We start from the raw sequence: 20221 nt of genomic DNA on the forward strand, positions 1-20221 counted from the left end.
TCACTACAGTCCTGTTCATCATTTAGCCAACACAATCCACACAAAATATGTCAGAGAAGAAACTCAGGCCTAATTTACCCAAGGGCACATTTGAGTTGAGCGTGAAGTGAGGAGAGAAAAAAAGAACAATCGGAGAAAAAAAAGAAAAAACATTCCTGGAAATGATTGGATAGACAAACACGTGTGTTGTGGTGATGATGGTGTGTTTGGCATGTCTCCATCAAAACCTGTCTATGCTGAACCGACAAGCTTTCATACAATACACTGTCTCCACAAATGGAGATATGGTAATGTGTGTGTGTGTGACTTAGGAGAAGGCCTATATGGGCAGAGAGCAGCAGATCGGCCTAAGACTCCCAGAGTACAGTACAAGAACATGTGTCTTAATGGGGTTACTCTGCATTCATAATCAAGTGGGAAGGTAGTATTTACTACATATGACTGGGAAAAATCCACTTCAACACCCTCCAACTGGTAATTAGCCTACTAGTAGGAAACCTGTCCATCATCCCTGAGCTCCAACTTCTCCCACATGCTGACCTCTAAAGTCGCCTACGAAGGAAATTACCTCGATAACCAGGTATTAAATTGGGCCGGGTCCTGCTGGGTCCGGGACCTGACACCTATGATCCAAATGAGAGCCAGGCGGAGCTGACACCCATTTCCTTTGGTAATACAAAATTTGAATTTTCTCATGAAAATGTGTTGTTCATTTTCCTCTCCCAACAACACAAGTAAGCAACAGCAAAATTAGACAACCCCATAGTAGAATCGTTTAACTATTCAATTGGTCAGACTTTCGCATTCTACTGTATGCAAGAACATTATATTCATTTTGAGTGCCGCACAGGAAGAGAAACATGCATGCATTGTAGCCTACAACGTTCTTAATGCAGTCGCGGGAAAACACATTTGAAAGCAGTTTTGATGGCCACTGTTAAAAGAGGAGGATCACAGAGCTTTCTAGTGTACACTTATTTCTCAAATCCCCCAAATTTAGGAACCATTTTAGAACCTGAGTTTTTAGCAGCGGCATGGTTTATGCGCACATAGCGTGTTACTAAATGTAACACGGGTCAGGTGTAACATGGAGGCCTACATTATATTCACAGTACATGATCCTGGCTGAGTGCCAGTGGAGCTTTTTGGGGGTACATTCAAGCCTTCAATATGTTGCTAACTAGCAACAAGATAATGCTTAGAGTTTGATCTAGCTAAATGCAGATGGGCAACCCCAACCTATTTATTTATAGCCAATATTCCTCATCAGTTGGGCTACAGCAGGTGATAATGTTTATTGTTGAATAGCACACCTCCCTGATAACATGGACCAAAATGTTATTGGGCTCAATTCTGGAGGGGGAAATTATATTTTAGACCATCTCACAGTCATACGCCCCCCCAAAAATTGTAGATCCATCTGTCACCTGTAGTATGCTGTGATATGTGCTTTTGTCAGCATATATTGTTTAGGCTAATATTTTAAACTCCTTGAGTCCCACCGTATCGCCGGCACGTTTTGGACTTCTAACCCCTTTTAAACATTTGCGCTACAGACTTTGGGGTTGTACCGTTGAATTTGTCTATTTATTTTGCATCCATAGATACCAGCCATTAGTCTGTGTGATAAACGGGGGCTGAGCTAGAGTGGTTTTTGTGAGACAAGGGCAGTCAATTATATAGTTCTTAGTCATTCAATTTGGGATGAGCGTGTGTCTTCTCACAAAAACGTCTGTAGAGTCCCGAATGGTTTGTGCTATATTATGACCCAGCTATGAAAAGCTGAAACTCTCACAAACACGTACATGTGATCTGTCTTGCTCTATGATGCTCAGAGTAGTTAAAAGGTAAAGAGATTCTTCTACATAGAAGGTGATTGGAAATCCCAGGACATAGTGCCTATAATACTGTAATAAACTCACATAGTTGCTGTCACAAACTCCAAACTCCACACAGTTGTCACTGACTAGTTGGATATTAATTTCCTACCTAACCATTTCTATTCTCCTAAATTAATTCTTATCAGGTTTTTGCTTGGTGTACCTTATTTTATTTTTTGTTGTTGACATTTGTCAATAAAACTCATGAATGCAACTGTTTATGTCATGTTTTGTGTTGTACTTGTAGGCCTGGTTTTCCTGAAAGTAAAATACTTCAATGGGATGCTAAATATAAGCAGTGAAAAAAATGCAGATTTTTGCTGGGGTCCTCGGGCCTGATGTTAAATTGAAAAACTCCTCCATACAGCTACAGAGCTTGTGAGAGTCTTGGAAGTACTGGTGGGGAGAAGACTTTTCATTTTTGCAGTACAAGAGGGACAAGTTCATCACCTGTTGTGACCTTGTTTCCACTGATCTCATGCTAATTGCATTTAGCGTTCAAGTGTTCCTGGGAGGGCACTAAATGGACAAAAGGTTAAATCCCTCGACACCGAATGTTTTTTAAATCAGCTGTGTTCTTTCCGTGTAAGAGTCAATTATATGAATCTTGGAGTCATTTAATTTGAGATGATGTCAAATCCTGGGTGTGTGTATTGGGGTCGGGAAGAGGAGGAGGGAGAGAGGGGAGGGGAGTGGAGCGGAGGGGAGGGGGAGGCCAGCTGCCAAAGCTCTCAGTGCTCAGTTTTTTCTACCGTAAAATCTCTCTCCTCTATCATGTGTTACTTTTCTTCATAATGGATCCATCCACTCACACACAGTTGTCTAAATTAATTAGGTGTTACCTAAATAACAGCTTATAGCCTATTTCTAAAGAGTTTTCTCATCAGCTTTTTCACATTCCCCTAACGTCTATTTGTTTTACACGTTCTTCCCCGCAACATTTACATTTGACCATGTTTTCTATAGTGTAATGTATACAGTAGGATGTGTTCAACATTGAATCAGTATAGGAGAACATTCTGATAAAGTTCAGGGAGCATTCTCAAACATGCGCACACAGACAAATCAGTATAGGACAACATTCTGACATTTAAAAGAAACGGTATTCATGTCAACAGAAAGGTTGCGAATGATGCATCAATCAAATGTGTCTAAATCATTCAACTAAAGAGAGGCGTTGCCAGTCACTACCAGCCACCAAGCCTCATTGATGTACTTAACTAGAGATGGCACACCCCACTCATAGCATGGACAACAGCGCCCCCGAGTGGAACTTGATACAGGACATTACAGGCTAGCCAGAGAAGTATACTAAATACACCATTCTAATGTAATACTGGTAAATTACCTCAACTACAGTCACTCTCACCTTGTCCAAGTTCAAATGCTGCCTCCTATATATAGATAATGAGAGGGAACTACTTCAGCTCAGTTGATTAAATAGTGTGTGAGTTAGAAACACACTTCTTACACATACAGCTAAAAACAAATAATATATTTGCACTTTATATTAGGCCTTAGCAAAGTCCTCCCACCAAATAGTGTCACAAAAACAGAATAACTAGAAAATTGCTAGGCCTACACATTGAGGTGTGCTACAAGATAACTGGTACCCGCCCCTGCCTCCCGCGCGGCTAAACGGCCCTAAACAGTTTCCCATGAATTGTCAATGGGCTTTGTAAACCAACCCGGATGTAATACGATTCAGGCCACATGTTGACTCAGTGGCGCTTCTCCATACGGGACATGGGAGGGGGAGGGACGCACACTCTGTAAACAGGAATAGGTGCATCACCGGTCACTGAGCTGGCAAGCTAGTTAGCTAGTTAGTCACATAAATGTACGTTCAGCCTTTAAGTATTTAGCCTTTAAGTATTTATCTTACGAAGTCAGCATGGCTTAACATAGTTTCTTTCGTCTTTGACCTCGACATTGTTGCTGGATAGATACTTTCATACCTAACATGGTGGCGCTGCTAGCTAGCTAATGCTAACGGCGCTAGCTAAACTCATATCTGGATGCACTCTAGTTCCCGAGAGAGCAGCATACTGGTAAGTCAACTTTGCTTTCAAACGTTGTAATCATCTGTAAAGTTGTTTTACATAATCATACAAGCTAGATAGATAGATAGATCTTTTGTTAAAAAACCTGATGTCATTCATTGGTTGTTTCTTTGGAGCTAGCTAAGCTATCACTAGCTAGCTAGGTGGATAATAATGTAATGTACAGTTGTCTACAGTAACGTTACAGTATACTATAGCCTTGGTACACCTAGTTGGCTAGTTGGTTGATATGGGGTGTAGTAGGCTAGCGTCGATGTTAGCTTATTTTACCAAGTCAAAAATAACATAATGGTTGTGTGCACTCTCACTGGATACAATTGTGTGGTTTGGTGTCAGATTTTCTAAAGAAATAGACATATACAGTATATGATCAGCAATTCTCAATCAGTTGAGATACACAGCGAACCCATGATGAAGTTCATTCATAATTGTGGACACTAATTATTGTTAACATTCCAATTCTCTAGGCCCTACATTCCCAAACCTGAAGCCCCCTGTACCCAGTAGGAAAGACCAGGGAAAAGTGTTAGTTTAAGGTACAGCTTCCTATTGAGGAAATATAAGACAACTCAATGTCACATTTAGATTTAGAGTTACTGACATGAATAGAAGCATATACAAGCAATCTATCAAATGTATTTGATAAAAACCCATTTTACATCAGCAGTAGTGCTTATACAGATACCCAGCCTAAAACCCCAAAGAGCAAGCAATGCAGACGTAGAAGCACAGTGGCTAGGAAAAACTCCCCAGAAAGGCAGGAACCTAGGAAGAAACCTAGGAGGAACCAGGCTCTGAGGGTTGGCCAGTCCTCTTCTGGCTGTGCAGGTGGAGATTATAAAAGAGTACAGCTATTTAGCCAGATTATTCTTCAAGACGTTTAAATGTTCATAGATGACCAGCAGTGTCAAATAAGAGGGTTATAGAGGGTGCAATAGTTCAGCAACTCAGGAGTAAATGCCAGTTGGCTCTTCATAGCTGAGCATTTAGATGTTGAGACAGTAGGTCCGGTAGAGGGAGACAGGGTCAAACAGCGGGTCTGGGACAAGTTAGTATCTCCGATGAGCCTTGAGCAGGTCAGGGTTCCATAGCTGCAGACAGAAACAGCAGAGACTGGATGAGCAGCACGACTAGGTGGACTGGAGACAGGGACAGCCAGGAGTCGTCAGGCCAGGTAGTCCTGAGGCATGGTCCTAGAGCTCATGTCCTGCATCCTTTATTTAAATTGAGTGTAGACTAAGCCCTAGAGGTTTGTAACTTCACATGATTTAGCCTACTTGTCAATCCAGATCCTCTTTACTGTACATGGTTGATAGTAATTTTTCCCAGGCTAATCACCGAATGGCCTACTACAAGGGTGTGGTCAGGGTGTGGTCGCAATAACATCAGCGACAGCCCCGAAACCTGAAGGATCTGGAGAAGGTCTGTATGGAGGAGTGGGCCAAAATCCCTGCTGCAGTGTGTGCAAACCTGGTCAAGAACTACAGGAAACGTATGATCTCTGTAATTGCAAACAAAGGTTTCTGTACCAAATATTAAGTTCTGCTTTTCTGGTGTATCAAATACTTATGTCATGCAATAAAATGCAAATTAATTACTTAAAAATCATACAATGTGATTTTCTGGATTTTTGTTTTAGATTCTGTCTCTCACAGTTGAAGTGTAAAAATTACAGACCTATACATGCTTTGTAAGTAGGAAAACCTGCAAAATCGGCAGTGTATCAAATACTTGTTCTCCCCACTGTACTTACTGTCACTTTGTGCATCTCTCTTTCAGATCTGCCATGCACTCCACCACTGCCTGACAGCCTCACCCAGAAGTGCGTACACTGGGCCTATTAAGACTGACAAGCAGAGATGGGTGGCTGACAAGGAAAAATAAAACAACATGCACTCACACACATTATCCACAATGTAAATAAGTTGTAATTACTTGTTTATTTAATGTTTGGTCCATTTTATTTTAGTATTGGAGATATCTACTCCTTCATATCCATTCTCAATATCTACATAATTACTCTAAATATCTATCAAATCAAAGTGTGATTGATAATATTGTAAAAGACTATGGCTTAATGTTTACAGTTTGAGGAAATTCTGTGTGCTTTTTTCTGAGTTGAAAAACATGTCTCCCTCTCACACACCCACATTAGACCCAATGTAAATAAATTGTAATAACTTGTTTATTTTATGTATGCTACATTTTATTTGAGGAAAATATCTGCAATAAACTACAATCACAGTTAAAGCAATGTCTTTGGTTTATTGGATATTTCTCTGAATACAATGTGTGACCAGAAGGAAGTCGGCAGACCTGCAATCCTTGGACTGTGTAGGTTTTGTCATCTGGAGCTGAAAAATAGGGAGGAGAGGAAGAGTGCAGTTTAAAGGTTTATCATTAATAACTGACACAATTCTATGATGAATACATATTACAATAATAATGCATAATAGAGTGACCAATACTTACTGTACTGTGATTGTTTTGTGTTTTATTTACTCAATCAAGTAGTGTCCCAAGGGGGGATCGAACCGTGTCTCAAAAGCAGCAGAAAAAGTCAAATAAGGTCACCAAAATGTCCGTTAGGGATATACACGACTTTCCCCCACGATGGGAGTGTGGATAATAGCTATTTTGTTGTATGTCTTCATTTCGAAGCACGCATGGATGTGAATGTGATCATCACTCACCCAAATACCCATGTGCACGTGCCTTGATCAGCGCAACATAAAACAACAGGAATATATGTTAATGATAACATGTAGCTAAGAAATAGCATGTAGCTAAGACATGACAAATCGTGATTAAATCGAATCAAATTGTATTGGTAACATACACGTGGTTAGCAGATGTTATTGCGAGTGTAGCGAAATGCTTGTGCCTCTAGTTCCCACAGTGCAGTAATATCTAGGCTACTCTACCTACATGTTTGTATCTCTACTAGGTTTAGGCAAAAAAAATATGTTAGAGAAGAAAGTCCCTACCTGATATCATCTTTGTCTACACGGATTAATTGTCAGTCACTGACAGTTTAGGTAGGTACAGAGAGGCTGGTTCACGTATTCAATATTATCTCAAATTCAACAGATACCTATTCACTTTTCTGCAGCAGTAAAAATACTGCTCCAGGTGAGGCTCGAACTCACAACCTCGGCATAGCTCTACAATGTACTGTCATATAAGTACCGCGCGCTAACCGATTGCGCCACTGGAGCTCCACTACTATGGCTCAGCAATAGAGATTATGAACAGTCTAAACCGGATGCTATCATCTCTTTTTTTAATGATTTATTTATCGGTAATTATATTTTCTGTTATGTGTTACAACACAAACAGAACCATGCAGCATCACCCATAGAAACCGACCAAGACCCGACTAACCTTTAACAAATTACTGATTTGCCGAATCAGTCGTTTGCGTTGTTTGAACATAGCTAACTAACTTAGCTTGCTAACGTTAGTTCGCCTGAACTGATCACTGGATGGATAGAGATCTGTCCGTTGTCGAGTCTATTGTGACTAAATTGTATTTTCCTATATTGGCCGTGTGTATTTGACAGTTAATCTGGAAAGTGATATTATACTGTGTGGTTGTAGTATGAATATTAATTTCATAACAAGTTGCTAATGCTTTCTGTGAAATCCTGGCTGCTACAGGGTCGTTACTAGTTACCACAGCCACAAAGTTATGGCTAAACCCCACATAGTTCTACAGTTTATGTTCCTAACCGTAACCCTAACCTTAACAACACTGCTAACATTAATTCTAGCCCTAACCTTAAATTAAGGAACAATGTCAGCATTGCTGGTTTGGCAAAAAAGGTAGCTGTATAAAACAGTATCTTGCAGGATTCAACAGTTGGAATTGTAAGAGTTGTTGCCCTGTCCCTTTCTCTGTGGTCGTTATTCTACTTGAATCCAGAAAGAACAAAACCCTTTCATTAAATATTTACATCAAAATGTGCAAAGTTATGGGCAAATACCCAAAAGATCCACATCAAATTAAATATTTATCTTGATCAAATAAAACAAGCATTTTTTGTGCAGTATTAATTTGCCATCCTTACAAACCACTTAATGTAAATGTACATTACTGTATTGTACATTTTATTTATTTATTTTTTATTTCACCTTTATTTAACCAGGTAGGCAAATTGAGAACACGTTCTCATTTACAATTGCGACCTGGCCAAGATAAAGCAAAGCAGTTCGATACATACAACAACACATAGTTACACATGGAGTAGAACAAACATACAGTCAATAATACAGTGAAAAAATAAGTCTATATACAATGTGAGCAAGTGAGGTGAGATAAGGGAGGTGAAGGCAAACAAAATATATATAAAAATAAATAAAAAATATAAAAAGGCCATGGTGGCGAAGTAAATACAATATAGCAAGTAAAAAAAACACTGGAATGGTTGGTTTGCAGTGGAAGAAAGTGCAAAGTAGAGATAGAAATAATGGGGTGCAAAGGAGCAAAAATAAATAAATGAATACAGTAGGTAAAGAGGTAGTTGTTTGGGCTAAATTATAGATGGGCTATGTACAGGTGCAGTAATCTATGAGCTGCTCTGACAGCTGGTGCTTAAAGCTAGTGAGGGAGATAAGTGTTTCCAATTTCAGAGATTTTTGTAGTTCGTTCCAGTCATTGGCAGCAGAGAACTGGAAGGAGAGGCGGCCAAAGGAAGAAATTGGTTTTGGGGGTGACCAGAGAGATATACCTGCTGGAGCGCGTGCTACAGGTAGGTGCTGCTATGGTGACCAGCGAGCTGAGATAAGGGGGGACTTTACCTAGCAGGGTCTTGTAGATGACCTGGAGCCAGTGGGTTTGGCGACGAGTATGAAGCAAGGGCCAGCCAACGAGAGTGTACAGGTCGCAGTGGTGGGTAGTGTAAGGGGCTTTGGTGACAAAACGGATGGCACTGTGATAGACTGCATCCAATTTATTGAGTAGGGTATTGGAGGCTATTTTGTAAATGACATCACCGAAGTCGAGGATTGGTAGGATGGTCAGTTTTACAAGGGTATGTTTGGCAGCATGAGTGAAGGATGCTTTGTTGCGGAATAGGAAGCCAATTCTAGATTTAACTTTGGATTGGAGATGTTTGATGTGAGTCTGGAAGGAGAGTTTACAGTCTAACCAGACACCTAGGTATTTGTAGTTGTCCACATATTCTAAGTCAAAGCCGTCTAGAGTAGTGATGTTGGACAGGCGGGCAGGTGCAGGCAGCGATCGGTTGAAGAGCATGCATTTAGTTTTACTTGTATTTAAGAGCAATTGGAGGCCACGGAAGGAGAGTTGTATGGCATTGAAGCTCGCCTGGAGGGTTGTTAACACAGTGTCAAAAGAAGGGCCAGAAGTATACAGAATAGTGTCGTCTGCGTAGAGGTGGATCAGAGACTCACCAGCAGCAAGAGCGACATCATTGATGTATACAGAGAAGAGAGTCGGTCCAAGAATTGAACCCTGTGGCACCCCCATAGAGACTGCCAGAGGCCCGGACAACAGACCCTCCGATTTGACACACTGAACTCGATCAGAGAAGTAGTTGGTGAACCAGGCGAGGCAATCATTAGAGAAACCAAGGCTGTCGAGTCTGCCGATGAGGATGTGGTGATTGACAGAGTCAAAAGCCTTGGCCAGGTCAATGAATACGGCTGCACAGTATTGTTTCCTATCGATGGCGGTTAAGATATCGTTTATGACCTTGAGCGTGGCTGAGGTGCACCCATGACCAGCTCTGAAACCAGATTGCATAGCGGAGAAGGTATGGTGGGATTCGAAATGGTCGGTAATCTGTTTGTTAACTTGGCTTTCGAAGACCTTAGAAAGGCAGGGTAGGATAGATATGGGTCTGTAGCTGTTTGGGTCAAGAGTGTCCCCCCCTTTGAAGAGGGGGACAACCGCAGCTGCTTTCCAATCTTTGGGAATCTCAGATGACACGAAAGAGAGGTTGAAAAGGCTAGTAATAGGGGTGGCAACAATTTCAGCAGATAGTTTTAGAAAGAAAGGGTCCAGATTATCTAGCCCGGCTGATTTGTAAGGGTCCAGATTTTGCAGCTCTTTCAGAACATCAGCTGACTGTATTTGGGAGAAAGAGAAATGGGGAAGGCTTGGGCGAGTTGCTGTGGGGGGTGCAGTGCTGTTGACCGGGGTAGGGGTAGCCAGGTGGAAAGCATGACCAGCCGTAGAAAAATGCTTATTGAAATTCTCAATTATAGTGGATTTGTCGGTGGTGACAGTGTTTCCTATCTTCAGTGCAGTTGGAAGCTGGGAGGAGGTGTTCTTATTCTCCATGGACTTTACAGTGTCCCAGAACTTTTTTGAGTTTGTGTTGCAGGAAGCAAATTTCTGCTTGAAAAAGCTAGCCTTGGCTTTTCTAACTGCCTGTGTATATTGGTTCCTAGCTTCCCTGAAAAGTTGCATATCACGGGGGCTGTTCGATGCTAATGCAGAACGCCATAGGATGTTTTTCTGTTGGTTAAGGGCAGTCAGGTCAGGAGAGAACCAAGGGCTATATCTGTTCCTGGTTCTAAATTTCTTGAATGAGGCATGCTTATTCAAGATGGTGAGGAAGGCATTTGAAAAAAATATCCAGGCATCCTCTACTGACGGGATAAGATCAATATCCTTCCAGGATACCTCGGCCAGGTTGATTAGAAAGGCCTGCTCGCTGAAGTGTTTCAGGGAGCGTTTGACAGTGATGAGTGGAGGTCGTTTGACCGCTGACCCATTACGGATGCAGGCAATGAGGCAGTGATCGCTGAGATCTTGGTTGAAAACAGCAGAGGTGTATTTGGAGGGCAAGTTGGTTAGGATGATATCTATGAGGGTACCCGTGTTTACGGAATTGGGGTGGTACCTGGTAGGTTCATTGATAATTTGTGTGAGATTGAGGGCATCAAGCTTAGATTGTAGGATGGCTGGGGTGTTAAGCATGTTCCAATTTAGGTCGCCTAGCAGCACGAGCTCTGAAGATAGATGGGGGGCAATCAGTTCACATATGGTGTCCAGAGCACAGCTGGGGGCAGAGGGTGGTCTATAGCAGGCGGCAACGGTGAGAGACTTGTTTTTAGAGAGGTGGATTTTTAAAAGTAGAAGTTCAAATTGTTTGGGAACAGACCTGGATAGTAAAACAGAACTCTGCAGGCAATCTTTGCAGTAGATTGCAACACCGCCCCCTTTGGCCGTTCTATCTTGTCTGAAAATGTTGTAATTAGGGATGAAAATGTCAGAATTTTTGGTGGTCTTCCTAAGCCAGGATTCAGACACGGCTAAAACATCCGGGTTGGCAGAGTGTGCTAAAGCAGTGAACAAAACAAACGTAGGGAGGAGGCTTCTAATGTTAACATGCATGAAACCAAGGCTATTACGGTTACAGAAGTCATCAAAAGAGAGCGCCTGGGGAATAGGAGTGGAGCTAGGTACTGCAGGGCCTGGGTTCACCTCTACATCACCAGAGGAACAGAGGAGGAGTAGGATAAGGGTACGGCTAAAAGCTATGAGAATTGGTCGTCTAGAACGTCTAGAACAGAGAGTAAAAGGAAGTTTCTGGGGGCGATAAAATAGCTTCAAGGAATAATGTACAGACAAAGGTATGGCAGGATGTGAATACAGTGGAGGTAAACCTAGGTATTGAGTGATGATGAGAGAGATATTGTCTCTAGAAACATCATTGAAACCAGGTGATGTCATCGCATATGTGGGTGGTGGAACTGAAAGGTTGGATATGGTATAGTGAACAGGGCTAGAGGCTCTACAGTGAAATAAGCCAATAAACACTAAACAGAACAGCAATGGACAAGGCATATTTACATTAAGGAGAGGCATGCTTAATCGAGTGATCATAAGGGTCCAGTGAGTAGAGGTTGGTTGGGGTCACGGCGATCCAGACAGCTGGCCGGGTAGATGGCTATCGGTAGCAAGATAGCATAGGATGGAAGTCTATTTTTTTTTAGACACCTCGTGCGTTTCCGTCGGTAGATTAGTGGGGTTCCGTGTAGTAGAGGGGATCAATCCAATTGGCAAAATAGATATAGTGACCCAAGAAAAATTGTCCGATATACTTATTCAGATAGCAGCCAATAAGACAGCTAACGATTAGCGGGCCCCAGATGAGCGTTCAGGTAACGTTGCGACGGAGGTGCCAGTTGGATAACTCCCTCGGGCAGATAATGTCGGCAGTCAGTCGTGAAGGCCCGATGGGGCTCCGCATCTGCAGCAAAAAAAAAACGGGTCCGGATAGGTGACTGTAGCCCAGGAATGGCTGATGGAACTCCTCAGCTGGCTAGCTTCGGAATAATTTAAGTTTGCTCCGGGATCGACGTAAGCCAATAGTCACACGGTTTGCAGCTAGCTAGCTGCGAAATCAAGGTGCAAACGTCCAGAGCCTGCGGCTGAAATCCGGGGACACTGAGAAAAATAGGCCCGGTATGCTCCGGTCCGAGTCGCGTTGCACAAAAGTGCCGATAGATTATCGAGCTAAAGGAATAGCTGAAGACCACAAAACGTGGGCAGCTGAAACTCCAACGCTAGCCAGCAAACCGGGTAACTTCTGGGCAGCTTCAGATCAGCTACTGGCTAGCTTCTAGTTAGCTTCTGGGTAGCTTCCGGCTAGCTTCTGGCTAGTTTCGGCCGGCTTCTGGTTAGCCTCTGGCTAGCTACCACTGTGGATTTTCAGATTTGAGGTAAATAATACTTTTTTTTGTAATTGGTGAGGCGGGTTGCAGGAAAGCTTTTGTAGTTGAGTTCTTGGATAATAAAATATATAAAGATATGCGAAGAAAGGTGTAAATATATATGTATACAGGACACGACAATACGAGGACAAAAAAGACGTCTGAACTGCTATGCCATCTTGGAACAAAACATAGGCTGGTCATTAAGATTTATACCTGTGGACTTTCGATCACCATAAAGACAATGCACAATACAGTAATTGATTGAGTACATTGACACATCAACTGGTTTGTGATGTGATGCTGTGGATCAGTTGGTAGTAGAGAATGATGCTTTCAACTCTAGGGTTGGGGGTTCAATTCCCATGGGGGATTAGTATGCAATACATGCACTCACTACTGTAAGTTGCTTTGGATAAGGGTGTCTACTAAATTGTAAAACAACTGAGTAGACACCTTCAGTTTTCACAACGAAATAAGTTGCATTTGCAAAGTATTTCAAGAAACTGGAAAATAAATATCAAGCAAGAATTCCACAAGTATTAACAGATTAACTGTTTTGCACAGATAATTATCAGACTGAAGTTACACATGCTGGTAAACACTCAAATACATTTAGTTGAACTTTTTTTCACAAAAGTAGTGCACTAGTCCTGTGTTAGTCCTGCAGCACCCCCACCCCAAAACTACTTCCCACGGCTATGTTGACTAAACATGTTCTTTTTCTTCAGGCTACCCTCTATAACATGATGCAGTTTTGCTTGTGTATAATAATCTATTTTCGAAAAAGAGTCCATTGTTTTATTGTAGTATGGTTATGTTAACATTGTAAACTGAATGAAAAACACTGCTAGTCTAGACATGTATGGTAGGGATAGTTTATTGGAGGATCACAATTCAACATGTCAACAACCATACTTGACAACATGAATTCAGATCATTATCATCTATCCACTAACTTAAGCAATCATCTGTCTTGTATCTGGATGGACGGATAGATGGAGGGAGAGAGGGAGGGAGGGATGAAAATGTGACATATGTAGCAGCCGTCTTTAACATATGCTTGGGAGATAAATCTGTCACATGACCTTCCTCTCCAAGGAGGCAGATTAGCAAGAACTAATCTGATTTCACAAATACATGTCTAGACTGAGCTCCCAGCAGACTGTGGCTCCTGCCAAGCTCCAGGATATCGACGAAGAGGGGATGTAGTGTGGAGAGATGGAGCTCATTAACTTCTTCAGGATTGGCGGGACGGTTGAGCTAACATAGGCTAATGCGATTAGCATGAGGCTGTAAGTAACAAGAACATTTCCCAGAACATAGACCTATCTGATATTGGCAGAAATATTAAATTCTTGTTATTCTAACTGCACTGTCCAATTTACAGTAGCTATTACAGTGAAAGAATACCATGCTATTGTTTGAGGAGAGTGCACAGTTTTGAACATGAAAAGTTATTAATAAACATATTAGGCACATTTGGGCAGTTTTGATACAACATTGTGAATAGAAATGCAATGGTTCATTGGATCAGTCTAAAACTTTGCACATGCAATGCTGCCATCTAGTGGCCAATATCTAAATTGCATCCGGGCTGGAATAATACATTATGGCCTTTCTCTTGCATTTCAAAGATGATGGTACAAAAAACAAAAAAAACTGTAGTTTTTTTCTTTGTATTATCTTTTACCAGATCTAATGTGTTATATTCTCCTACATTCCTTCCACATTTCCACAAACTTCAAAGTGTTTCCTTTCAAATGGTACCAAGAAAATGGATATCCTTACTTCAGGGCCTGAGCTACAGGCAGTTAGATTCGGGTATGTCATTTTAGGCCAAAATTTAAAAAAAGGGGCCGATCCTTAAGAGGGAAAGGGGCCGATCCTTAACAAATTGATGGGAAAGGAAAATGTGAGAAACTGCTCTTTAGTCCACCTGGGGCTTGATTAGAGAGTGTGATGATGATGATGATGATGATGATGTCATATTGCCCTGCTCTTCCCATGACATACCCTTCTCTATTGGCCACGAGAGACTGAGGGGATGAGAAGAGAAACTAATTTGTGGATCTGCAACTGGTATGTGTCTTCCCCAAGCATGAATGACCCGATCTGCATTGTGTCCCACCCACCACCCGCCAACCCCTCTTTTACGCTACTGCTACTCTCTGTTCATCATATATGCATAGTCACTTTAACCATATCTACATGTACATACTACCTCAATGAGCCTGACTAACCGGTGTCTGTATGTAGCCTCGCTACTTTTATAGCCTCGCTACTGTATATAGCCTGTCTTTTTACTGATGTTTTATTTCTTTACCTACATATTGTTCACCTAATACCTTTTTTGCGCTATTGGTTAGAGCCTGTAAGTAAGCATTTCACTGTAAGGTCTACTAGACCTGTTGTATTCAGCGCACGTGACAAATTAACTTTGATTTGATTTGATCACCACTTTTCAGCTACTTAGCTGTTAATGCTACTTTGCTCACATTTTTCTCTCTCTTTCTACCTCTCACCCTTTCCTCCTCCCTCAAGATTCCCTCTGTCTACAGGAGTCTGATCATTCGTGGACACAGCCAGTGAGTCAGTTTTCTTTAGAATACAGGAATTAGCTAGTGTATGAGAAAGTAAAAGAGAAATAATCAATTAAATTGTCTATTTCTTAGTTAACAGTGGAGGTGGGCTGAGGGGGTTGCCCTATTCATCTTACACAGCCCTGACCTCTGATGTCATCACCCTGGTTGTGTGTCGTCAATCTGGACCCAGACAGTAAGAGCTGATAGTAGAATAGTAAGTCATATGCACATTTTAGATCAAATCAAAATCAAATCAAATTGTATTTGTCACATGCTTTTTGTGATTTGTGATGCAGCCAGTCAAGATGCTCTCAATAGTGCAGCTGTAGAACTTTCTGAGGATCTGAGGGCCCATGCCAAATCTGTTTAGCCTCCTGAGAGGGAAGAGGCGTTGTCGTGGCTTTTTCACAACTGTTTTGGTGTGTGTGGACCATGCTAATTCCTAAGTTATGTAGACACAGAGGAACTCTCGACCCGGTCCACTAAAGCCCCGTCGATGTCAATGGGGAAGTGCTCAGCCCTCTGTTTCCTGTAGTCCACGATCAGCTCCTTTGTCTTGCTGATGTTGTGGTAAATGGTAAAAGAAGGGGATTTTAAGGTGATGAACTCAGCCAATGAAACAGTAGGCTATTGGTTCAAACATAGAGTACAGTCAATTTAAAATGTTTTTTTAAAACATAAAAAAACATACAACTCATTTAATTGTACCTTTTATAATATACATTGCTTATTCATGTACATTCTATGAGACTGCAGAGACTGCAGTGCTAATTGTAATGTGATTCCTGCTTCCCTCCTACTCATTAACATGTGCACCCCTCTTCCCCTCATCACTTCACTCCATCACTTTACTGACAAGTGTTTCCGCTTTGGTTTTATATGACCGCCCACACCACTGTCACTAGTTTTCTTATTGTGGGAATGTAAGCAACCTTTCACCGATCACACCGGACTCCTACCCTAGTTATCCCACTTCTGTATTTTGGACTCTCAGTCTCTCTGAAACCCCCCCCAAAAACACACAGAACTAAGTGATTCAATACACAAAGAGTTATTATTTCGGTTATAATTTTCACATCACTTTGCAATAATGAGTGGGAAACCACTTCTTGTGAACGTGGACGAATGGATTGCAGAGAACGAAAAGGCCTTTTTACCACCAGTGTGCAACAAACTCATGTGAGTAGCAGCCTAGGCTAGTTTTGTTTATAGACATAGTTATAGTTTCAGTTTTAGTTGCACACTCTGGTGTCACTAGATTAAACAAACTATAACTGATAAAGTCTTCATATAATGTGTTCATAAGCATAGGTGCTTCACAAATCGTCTATAAGATTTATATAAAGCATCTGTTGTTATTTTAAAACGGGACCATGCTATTATCATGTTGAGCTGTAAAAAAAAAAAAAAAGAAGTACTGTTTACCCCCTGACTATCTTTAGTAGTCAAAGAGTAATGATTCACGATATGTTGGCAAAGATTGACAAAGGTAATGAATGTGAGCAAGTGCATGCTTTCATATTTTCTTTCTCCGTTAGGCATTTTTGTCAGCTGAACATCGTGTTTGTCGGAGGTCCCAACAAATGATTAACACATAGAGGAAGGGGAGGAGGTAAGAGAAAAGGCCAGCATTCACCTATGACATTGACCAAATACTGTGGAAGGATTGAGTGAAGTTCTTGATTTTTGTGTGCCCATTGGCTAAGCTTCTGACTGAGTTTATGTGAGAAGGTTAGGCACGTGGGTCAGGAAAGTTACTACTGTGGCTGACTGATTGCTAACTAACTAGCGTGGTAATGTCCTTGCATCAGTTGCTTACTTTCAGATAGGGACATTGCATAGGAATGATATCTCAAGCACTTGCAGACAATGGGCATTCAAACGACTAAGAGATATTATGTATGGGATATAAGACTTATAAGACTTATTTGCGCTGTGTAAAGACTTTATACAATGAGTGTACAAAACATTAGGAACATCTTCCTAATATTGACTTAGTCTCAATTCGTCAGGGTATGGACTACAAGGTGTCAAAAGTGTTCCACGGGGATGCTGGCTGTTGACCCTAATGCTTCCCATAGTTGTGTCAAGTTGGCTGGATGTCCTTTGGGTGGTGGACCATTCTTGATACACACGGGAAACTGTTGAGTGTGTAAAACCCAGCAGTGTTGCAGTTCTTGACACACTCAAAGCGATGCGCCTGGCACCTACTACCATTCCCCATTCAAAGGCACTTAAATATTTTGTCTTGCCCATTCACCCTCTGAATGGCACACATACACAATCCATGTCTCAAATGTCTGAAGGTTTAAACATCCTTCTTTAACCTGTCTCCTCCCCTTCATCTACACTGATTGAAGTGGATTTAACAGGTGACATCAATAAGGGATCATATCTTTCACCTGGATTCACCTAGTCAGTCTACATCATGGAAAGAGCAGGTGTTCCTAATGTTTTGTGTACTCAGTGTATTTACAAAGCAGAGGATTGTACTTGCATTTTCAAGAATATAATCTAGCCACTGGAGGTCAGCATAAGCACATTCATAGCTTAGTGAGCACTTGAATGTGATATGAGGCCTAAGATATCCTCCATATGATGTATCTGTGTTTTTTCTAGTCTGTAGTTATTGCTTTTCACTGTCATGTCCTCTTCCTGTCTTGTTTTGTGCAGCTCTACTAGGTGGAAGGGGACATATGTCTGAAGGTGGTAGAGAATGGTAAACATACATTTAACTTGGCAAGTCAGTTAAGAAAATATTCTTATTTACAATGACGGCCTACTCCGGCCAAATCCAGACAACGCTGGGCCAATTGTGCGCCACCCTAGGGGACTCCCAATCACAGCCGGATGTGATACAGCCGGGATTCAAACCAGGGACTGTAGTGACACCTCTTGCACTGAGATGCAGTGCCTTAGAGCCCTGCACCACTCGGGAGCTTGTGCATATCCATAAGGCACCGGTGAGAGAAACAACATTTATTCCAAGCATCTCTCGCCAAGTCTACTGTTTAACATAAGTGATAGTGCCATAAAAACAATGCAGATTTTTTAGGTTTGTGTTTGTGTCACACACACCCCATGTCCTCCTGTGTCCATATCTGGTCCTCAGACATTTCTGCTCCCAGCTCGGAGAATGCGTGGGTGGGGGGGGGGGGTGGTAAATCATGCCTCTTCGTGGTTTCAGGTACTGTGTGAATGACACTACAGACATTTTGAGAGGGTTTTACTGTGAAAACCTGAGGACCCAGCTGGTGCCAGTGATTCAAAAGTGAGACGCATGTCATTGATTTTAGTCCGGCATTAAATAGAACACTTTTTTTGTGAACATTAGTGCTCGGCAGGGAATACTGAGCAGATGCTGTGGTCCTCAGTTTTTTTTTTGCGGCGGGGCAGCACAGAACAGGCAAGTTAAACCCGGGTGACTCCCCCTCTCACAAAGTGACAATGGGAAAGGTGGGCTTCAATAGGTGTTGCACATTACTTTTATTTTTTTGTGTGGTTTTACATCGGGTTTGTGGATATTTTGCTGTGCAAGTGTATCCCACTACACGAAAACCCTGTTGGCCAATGTGCTATCATTTTCTGTCTGTCTAGACTTCAGACAGCCTCAGAACACCTTGCATGTGATGACCCCCTTCCACTTCAGAGACTGAGTGGAAAACAGCGTCCCTCCCTGGCCAGCTGACACCCCATCTACATGTTCGGGGCCCAGTTTGAGACGGAGGTGACCCTGGAATATCCCAATGATGACTTAGCTATTTGTTGACCTTTTACGTTCATGGAAACCTTTCAAAGCGACCAACAACCAGTCTAGACTGAGCTCCCCACTGATTCAAATTCATGACTTGCTAATATTGAAAGTTACAGTAAGTTAATCACTAGTGTAGTAGGAGGGAAGTGAGCTATAGGTCTGGTTTATCAGACTAGTGAATGTAAAGATGATGATGGTGGTGCTGATGTTACTTCTACTACTCTGTGACAGACCATTCTGTATGGGCCCGGGCAGACAGAGGTTTGTAAACGAGAAACTGATGTCTGGTTATGGCAGCAGGTACAGTATCACTAATCTATTCGAGAATTTGCATTTCTGTCACGTCATCATGCCTTCACTATTTATTTACTCTGCTTACTCTGCTTATTTACTCTGCTCTGCTTCCTTCTGTCTATTTGCACTTTCTCTCTCACCCTCTTTTCCTCTCTCAGGAGGGATCCCCCCCATGTGACTCTGGATGGCCAAGAGTTCCCTCAGTCCACAGGAGACAGTCTACTCATTCCGGGACATAGCCAGTGAGTGGGATGATGAGTGTGGTAATAAGAAAAGGAAATGGAAGATAGAGTGGATATGTGCATGTTTGTGAATTGCCCCAATAAATAATGGCTTTAGAGAAAGAATGTTGTATTCAAGTAACACAAGAAGAAAGAGGTTGTCAATCATACAGTAGATGCTATTATTTTGTGGTTTGCTAGAGGAATACGTTTGAATTTCTGTTTGTATGATTCTGACGCTGCCGGTACCAGTGGAGGGGAGAATTTCCCTGTTTGTCACTCAAAACCCAGGGAGGAAACGTGCATGACCTCTGACGAGCCCACTCTCTGCTGCGACGCACAAGGAAAAAGGAGGGTCAGCGAAAGAGATTGCATGTTCTTTTGCTACAGAGAGCGTGATTGTAACCCTGAGTCATAAATGACGTTAAAGATTAACACTCTGTAAGGAACTCAAAGAAAAGATTTGGGTAGGTGTTGAGTAAAAGAGGAAGTCAAGCAAACTGTAATAGAACATCTTGACAAATAAACGCAACAATATGATTAACGCAACAATATGCTTTCGGAATTAAACCATTTCATGAACACCTGAATCAGTGTTGATATGTATCCAAACTGAATTGTACATTTGTACAATTTGTACAAGTGTTCATAAATAAATACAAATATGGTATGTGATCTCTTATTTGTTAACACACCAAATGGTTTCGTTAGCACTTCCCAGCAGTCAGGATGGTTG

General features: G+C 41.8%; 1 long non-coding RNA gene and 1 other non-coding gene across 3 annotated transcripts; one reads left to right on the forward strand and one right to left on the reverse strand.

Moving 5' to 3' along the window:
• Nucleotides 1-7067: 7067 nt before the first annotated feature.
• On the reverse strand, nt 7068-7161 carry trnai-uau. Its single transcript has 2 exons — nt 7124-7161; nt 7068-7103 (listed from the first exon to the last, which is right to left on the reverse strand). It is a non-coding gene; the product is annotated as a tRNA-Ile (tRNA).
• Nucleotides 7162-16138: 8977 nt separating this feature from the next.
• LOC120017561 lies at nt 16139-20139 on the forward strand. Of its 2 annotated transcripts, XR_005472123.1 has the most exons (5): nt 16139-16395; nt 16755-16828; nt 19202-19270; nt 19423-19506; nt 19738-20139. It is a non-coding gene; the product is annotated as an uncharacterized LOC120017561 (long non-coding RNA). The 2 variants fall into 2 exon arrangements; XR_005472122.1 differs by having other exon boundaries at nt 19423-20139.
• Nucleotides 20140-20221: the final 82 nt, after the last annotated feature.

Source organism: Salvelinus namaycush, chromosome 22 (assembly GCF_016432855.1).
Source record: "Salvelinus namaycush isolate Seneca chromosome 22, SaNama_1.0, whole genome shotgun sequence".
Taxonomy (NCBI): domain Eukaryota; kingdom Metazoa; phylum Chordata; class Actinopteri; order Salmoniformes; family Salmonidae; genus Salvelinus; species Salvelinus namaycush.